Consider the following 8,274-nt stretch of genomic DNA (forward strand, 5'->3'; position numbering starts at 1 on the left):
TCAACTTCTCTTATATACTATTATTAGTAATAAGATTGTTAAATTATTTTTATAAAAAATCTTAAAAAAACATAATTTATACATTAAAAAAAATCTAAAATAAATATAAAAATCTATAATTATCTCGTGCATAGCACGGGTGATAGGCTAGTTATCTATATATGTGAATTGCGATTTTTAAATGTCTTTTTTTTTTAAATGTATTTTCCCCCCTTTTTTATATTATATTAAAGTTTAATATTTTGATAATAATCATATGTGTTTGACTTTTCAAGAAATTATATGTCTTCTTTCTTTTATTATATTATATTAAAATTTAATATTTTGATAATAATCATATGTGTTTGACTTTTCAAGAAAATTTTTTATGCTTGTTTTTAATGCATTAAAGTATTATTATGAGGGACAATAATTATATCTGTTTGGACTTTTCAAGGAATTCATATGTGTTAGATTTCAAATAATTTTTTTTTATGCTTGTTCTTAATGCATTAAAGTGTTATTATGAGAGTAAGATTTGGGGGTTGGGAGAAGTTAATAAATGCTAAAAAAAATTTATAAATAAAAAATGAAGAAATTTAGATTGAGAGATTGAAACTCCCACAAGGCTTGGGGTTAAAAAGCCCATTTTACTTAATATATAGTATAAATATAGATAGATAGATATATCTTTTTATTTTTATTTTTATTTTTTGTGTGGTTTCTATTCAGATTTTTTTTTCAATTTATTTAAGATGGAGTTGTGGATATCTTTTTTTTAAAAATTTAATTTATCTGTGGTTTCCATTTGTTTTTAATTATTATTATTTAGGTAAGTTATGATGTGAGTTAGATATGTGATAGACATGTGAGTTTTATTGATTTAAAGTTTATCTAAGATTTTTTTTTTAGCTTTTTAGTTTTTTTTGTTATGTTATAATATAATGTATAAAATATAGGTAGATATCTACAACTTTAATAAAAAATATTATTTGATTTTTTGGAGAAGAGAAAAGGAATGCAAGTTTTAATATTTTTTTTTGAAAATTTGTGAGAGATATTAGGAGGGAGAGATTATGAAATATTTTTGTTATTAAATAAATAAATCAGTCAATAGTTTTTTTAATCTATTTTGTAAATTAAAAATCAATAATTTTAGAAAATTGATTAATTTGTCCTATTAAGTGATTTAAAATTTTGATAGATATACATAAAAAAAAATACATAATTATATTATTAAATTATAATTCAAATTTAAATGTTATATCTTTTTGAGATCTATAACTAAATTTTTATCTTTTTTTTTTTTTTTTGTGTGTAACCATAATGTATGAGAGAAATTGAAAAGGGTGTTGCAATAATTATGAGAGAAGTCAAAAGGGATTGTGGGTTGGGAGAAGTCAATAAATGCCGAGGTTGGGTTGGGAGAAGTCAATAAATGCTGAGATTTTTTTTTTAAAATCAAAAAATTAAAAAATTAGGATTAGGAGATTGAAACTCCCACAGGCCCTCGGGTTAAAAACCCCCTTTTGCTTAATATATAGTATATATATATATATATATATAGATTATAAGATGAGAGAAATAAAGTGCTGTCTTATTATAATTGAGGAGATCTTATAAAAAAAAACATGTAGACATGAATGTCCTCCTATTTTATTGTATTTACAATTATTTATATATGTGAATTGTGATTTTTAAATACTTTTTTTTTAAATGTCTTATTTTTTTCCTTTTTTATATTATATTAAAGTTTAATATTTTGATAATAATCATATGTGTTGGACTTTTCAAGGAATTAAATGTGTTTTTTTTATTATATTATATTAAAGTTTAATATTTTGATAACAATCATATATGTTGGACTTTTCAAGAATTTTTTTTTTATGTTTGTTCTTAATGCATTAAAGTGTTATTATGAGGGATAATAATCATATATGTTGGGACTTTTCAAGAAATTCATATATGTTGGATTTCAAAGAATTTTTTTATATGGATTATAAGATGAGAGAAATAAAGTGCTATCTTATTATAGTGAAGGAGATCTTATGAAAAAAACGTGTAGACATGAATGCCCTCTTGGGACTTTTCAAGACATTCATATATGTTGGATTTCAAAGAATTTTTTTTAAACTTGTTCTTAATGCATTAAAGTGTTATTATGAGGATAAGACTTTGGAGGTTGGAGATGTTAATAAATGCTAAGATTTTTTTTTTAAAATCAAAAAATCAAGAAATTTAGATTGGGAGATTGGAGCTCCCACAAGGCTTGGGATTAAAAATCCTCTTTTGCTTAATATATAGTATAGATATTTTGATCATAATCATATGTGTTGGACTTTTCAAGAATTTTTTTTTATGTTTGTTCTTAATGCATTAAAGTGTTATTATGAGAGATAATAATCATATGTGTTGAAACTTTTCAAGGAATTCATATATGTTGGATTTCAAAGAATTTTTTTATATAGATTATAAGATGAGAGAAATAAAGTGCTATCTTATTATAGTGGAGGAGATCTTATAAAAAAAACGTGTAGACATGAATGCCTTCTATTTTATTGTGTTTATAATTATTTATATATGTGAATTGTGATTTTTAAATTTTTTTTTAAAATGTCTTTTTTTTTCCTTTTTTATATTGTATTAAAATTTAATATTTTGATAATAATCATATGTGTTGGACTTTTCAAGGAATTAAATGTGTTTTTTTTTATTTTATTATATTATATTAAAGTTTAATATTTTGATAATAATCATATCTGTTGGACTTTTCAAGAATTTTTTTTTATGTTCGTTCTTAATGCATTAAAGTGTTATTATGAGGGATAATAATCATATGTGTTGAGACTTTTCAAGGAATTCATATATGTTGGATTTCAAAGAATTTTTTTTAGGGTCTGGCTTTGGTCCAGTCCACCATCGGACTGGACCGTGCTGTTGAGCCCGTAGGGGCTCACCACGGGTTTCGTTTTAAAAATCTGAACCGTGAATGTGTAGAACTCTTTGAGTACTATATGCCTGTAAAAAATCACGTTGATCGGATATCGATAGCTATGTGATCAAATCAGTTTTGTATTAAAAAAAATCGACGGTGAATAAATTAACGGTTGACAAAAAACTGATTTGATCACATAGATATCGATATCCGATCAACGTGATTTTTTACATACGTATAGTACTCGAAGAGTTCTACACATTGAACGGTTCAGATTTTCAAAACGGGACCTATAGTGGACCCCCACGGTCCCAACACCATGGTCCAATCAGATGGTGGACTGGACTAAAGCCAGACCCTTTTTTTTAAACTTGTTCTTAATGCATTAAAGTGTTATTATAAGGGTAAAACTTAGGAGTTGGGAGATGTTAATAAATGCTAAGATTTTTTTTTTAAATCAAAAAATCAAGAAATTTAGATTGAGAGATTGGAGCTCTCACAAGGTTTGGGGTTAAAAACTCCCTTTTACTTAATATATAGTATAGACATGAGTAATATGTGGGACCCACTCATATATGTGTGAGATCCATACCATCCATGGTTGAAATTCAAAGAGAATTGTGTGGATTTCCAAAAAAAAAAAAAAAAAGATTTCAAACATTATTATTCTTATTATGATCTAGATTCCTTCCATTCCATTATCTAAATAGTGTTTTGTTTTAATTACTCAAATTAACCACACACAAAAAAAGAAGAAGATAAATTTGATGATATTTTTTTATGTCGAACGTGGTAAATTAAATGAGCTATGAATATTAAATCAATCTTTTTTTTTTTAAATAATATACGCGAATGATCCTACAAAAAAAAAATATTCAAATTATCTAAACTAACCGGTGGCACACTTGATTCATGCGCAATTCAAGTAAGTAAATATAAAAAATAGTAATAATTCAGTGTATTTGGTTTCAATTTTCTTAATTCAATTTTCTAGAAATTGAATATTTTGTTTTTCGTGTTTTTTTTAGTGAATATTTTTTAAATTTTAAACAGTTTTTTTACTTTTTTAGATACACCTTACTTAGATGTATCTAAATAGTAAAATATTTATGAAAACATATTTTAAAAAATTAATAAATATACAAAAATACGAAAAAATTATTGAATTTTCTTCTTCTTCTTTTGTATTTTTGGTATTTAATGAATTTTTTAAAGATTATTTTCACAAATATTATACTTTTTAAGTGTATTTATGTTAAGTGTGCCTAAAAATTTTATAAAAAAATTATTTAAAATATTTTTTAAAAAAATCATTGAAAACAAAAAAAATATATAGAAAATAAAAAAGTAAAATTTTTAGAAAAGTGTTTCTGAAAATCAAAACCAAACAAGTGGCATTATATTGATATTATATTATATACTTAGCTTAAATGCAATGAGTTCTCTTACATTAAACACATAGTCGTGGTTCAAATTTTGTTCAACTCTTTACGTAACTTTTTTTAAAAATAAAAATAAAAATATACTGCCACATAGCATGAGCAGAGTAAAGGCTTCACTACACTAATTGAAACTTTCACTTAATAATATTACTAACGAGTGGCACAAGTGATACGTATATAATTCAAATAAATAAGAATAAAATAAAATAATAAAGAAATTAAATTTAAATATGTGTACGACTTAAGTGATAAGAGTTTTTTTTATCGGGTTCATGTCTTGTCTACTTTTTTTTGTATAATTTTTTTATTTAAAATATAAAATTTTGAAATCTGTCACGTGGCGAGTGGAGAAGCAAAGGCTTCAGACTGGGGTCTTTGCTTAATATCTATCTATACTATTACGAGCAACTATGCACAAACATATATATATTTCTTATTTTATTATAAAAAATACTAGCATATATTTGTTCATTAATTTAATAAATAAATAAGTTAAGTAGTTCATACTTAGACATAGACTAAGACATTAGGTCATAATCAAGTTGAGATAAATGTTAAATCAATTAAATTATGTCACTTTTGATGTCTAGCACAACTATAAATCCTCAAGCTAATTCTTATTCTTTTGTATTCGTGAATTATGATATAAGAGAACATATTTTTAAACTTTTACCAAATAGACAATGAGTAGTTAATAAATTGACAAATATAATTTATCATACGCTTAGGCTATCTTTGATATAAAATAAATTAAATTGTAAAACTTATAAGACAAAATGCATTTATATTTCATTGTAAATATATTTTTTGTAATTTTATTGCACTTTTTAAAAATACATTCTACCATATTTTATTTATTTCTTATAAATAAATTTTACGTTATTATTTAATTTCAAAATTAATTTTTAATTATTTATTAAGCCTGTGCATAGCACGGGTATTATGATTTATAAAATAATTTAAAAAAATTACACCCATGCTAAAAAGATTCGTTAAGCAAAGGTGAATGAGAGAGAGAAAATAAGAAAAGGATACAAGGCCTGTTTGGTAGAGCTTATAAGCTGCTTATTTCAGCTTTTAGCATAATTTAAGTTAAAATATTGTGTTTGGTACAACTTAAGTTAACCAGTTTATAGCTTAAATTAAGGTATTTCTCAGCTTATCTCAAAAGTTGGTCAGATGGTGCTTAAATTTTTGACTTAAGCGCGCAACTGGTGTGGGGGACTAAAATTATTTAAATGGCCTCGTCAATACCCAAATATTAATATTAATTAATATTAATATTAATTAAAAAATAAAAAATTGTATATTTCTGAAGAAAAAGAAAAAAATCAATATTAATTGAAAAATAAATATTAATTGGTATTGATTATAATAAATTCATATTGTATATTTTTATATTAATTAAAAAATAAAAAATTGTATATTTCTAAAGAAAAAGAAAAAAATCAATATTAATTAAAAAAATCAATATTAATTGGTATTAATTATTAATAAATTAATATTGTATACTTTTGTAATGAATTAATTATTAATTGATACTAATTAACAACAATTGTTAATTATTAATATTAATTGATACTAATAAAAATTAAATATTAATATTAATTTATACTAATTAATAATTTTAATATTAATTGAGACTAATTAAGCCATTAATTGATACTAATTAATTTATAATGGAAAATAATTGTGACAATAATACTTCCATTACATTTTTAGCAAATGTATCAATTTTTATATTAATTGATACTAATTAATACTACTTATGTTAACTTTTATTAATGAAATATTTTGTTTTAAATTAAAACTGAAAAAAATGACAAAATAATCATTTTTATATCATATAAGGGCAGAAAGGACAATTATACAGTAAAAAGCTATTTTACAACTTATTAACCAAACACTACTCTGCTGTTTAAATCCATAATCTCACAGCTGCACCAAACAGCTTAACCGCTTATGTTCACAGCTATAAGTCATAATCTGATAAGTTATAATCTATAATCATTTTTCCATAGCTCTACCAAACAGGGCCACAATGTGATATACCAAAACTAGCTATTGTGAAAAAAATTTAAAAGTTGTACTTGATAGGTAAATACTGATTTCAAGAAAGTTAAGAGGATAAAGGTCACTGATAGTTCATTATTGTCATTTTCATTTTGTTATTAAATTTTTTGACTTAAACAAATGTTGCTAGATTGAGTTTCACAAAAAAGTATATACATATATATTACTATTATATGGCAAACCAAAAAAATGTAATTAATAAAAAATAGTAATAATAATTATTGAGTTTCACATATTTAATATATGGCAAACTAAAATTATGAAACCCTTACAAAATAATAAAGTATTTATATTTTATCATAGGTATAGTTTTTTTTCCTAAAAATAAAAATTTAAAAGTGAATTTTTATAATTTATCATAATTTTTGTTTAATTTTTACTAATTACATTATGATTTATTTTATTGTTATTTGGAACTTAAAACATAGCATTAATGGTAGGAGAGAGAAAAAAACAAACAAACAAAAAAACAAATCGTAAGCAAAATTGTGATAAAAATAGTAAAAATTTAATTAATTTATTTTTATTATTTTAATTTTAATTTTAAAATTAATTATTAATTATTTATTTAAAACTGTGAATAGTAGGGGTATTATACTAGTAATAATATAAATATATTGTTGGGTCCACCAACTATAGATAGATAGAAGATGTGTCCCATGATGGGTCCAATCAACTATTGTTGTCAACCCAACGGTTTAATGGATGGGCGGTTCAAGTGGGTTGCAGGTTCAACCCAACGGTTCAACTCATCCAAACTGAGTTTTCAATATAAACAGTTATGTGGGGTCACTCAAAATGGAAATTGAGTGGACCAACAATTGAACCAATCGATGGATCAATTGATCAAACCGGCCGATCTGGTACAAATTTCAAAACGAACCCAAATATCATCCTTTAGTGGAGAGCCTAGTCCATATTATACCTTTAGTTAAGGAAAATATTTGAAACTCCTAAAAATTCTCACAATTTGACTTAAAATGTTGTAGTACAATAAGGCCAAGTTTTGGAAGATTAAATAAGTGCACTTTTTGTCTTTTTAGACTAAAAAGTTGATGTTGAAAATATGAATGTTTGGGTTAACTTTTGACTTTTTATGAAAAAATGTGTAATAAAAAATTGTAAAAATTGATTTGTAGGAGAAAATTAGAATTGGGAGTTGTGCAGCCGTAATTGTTGACTTTTGGTGAATAGTGATAACTTTTTAACTTTTTGAGTAACTTTTTGACTTTTTGACTTTTTGGGGTGTTCCCAAACTTGGCCTAAGTGTCAACTTTTAATTTGAAAAAAGTTTGAGATCTCAAAAAATGTTCTCGCAATTAAACCCATAATGATGTTGGCATGATAGTTGTCAATTTTTTATTTGTCACACATTCAAGAATATAGATCCAACTCCCTTTCCATATCATTACAAGGGACGCGGGGTCCCTGCGGTGGGTAATCCCTTGTCGTGCCTGCTGTGCCTAAAACGACACCGTTTAATCTTCTTCTTTTTTTTATGTTTTGACTTTATTTTTTGGCATGATAAATTACATTTTGCCCTAAACCTCAAACTTTAAAATAAAAATAAATAAATTTTAAGAATTAAACCCCAAACCCTAAACCCCAAAAATAAAAAAAATAAATTTTATCCCTAAACCCTAAAATAAAAAAAAATAAATTTTAAGAATTAAACCTTAAACCCTAATCTCTAAACCCTAAAATAAAAAAATAAAATTTAAGAATTAAACCCTAAATCCTAAAATAAAAATAATAAATTTTATCCCTAAACCCTAAAATAAAATAAAAAAATTTAAGAATTAAACCCTAAATCCTAAACCCTAAAATAATAAAAAAAAATTACCC

This window comes from Camellia sinensis, chromosome 1 (assembly GCF_055761805.1).
Source record: "Camellia sinensis isolate YWXY chromosome 1, ASM5576180v1, whole genome shotgun sequence".
Lineage (NCBI taxonomy): Eukaryota > Viridiplantae > Streptophyta > Magnoliopsida > Ericales > Theaceae > Camellia > Camellia sinensis.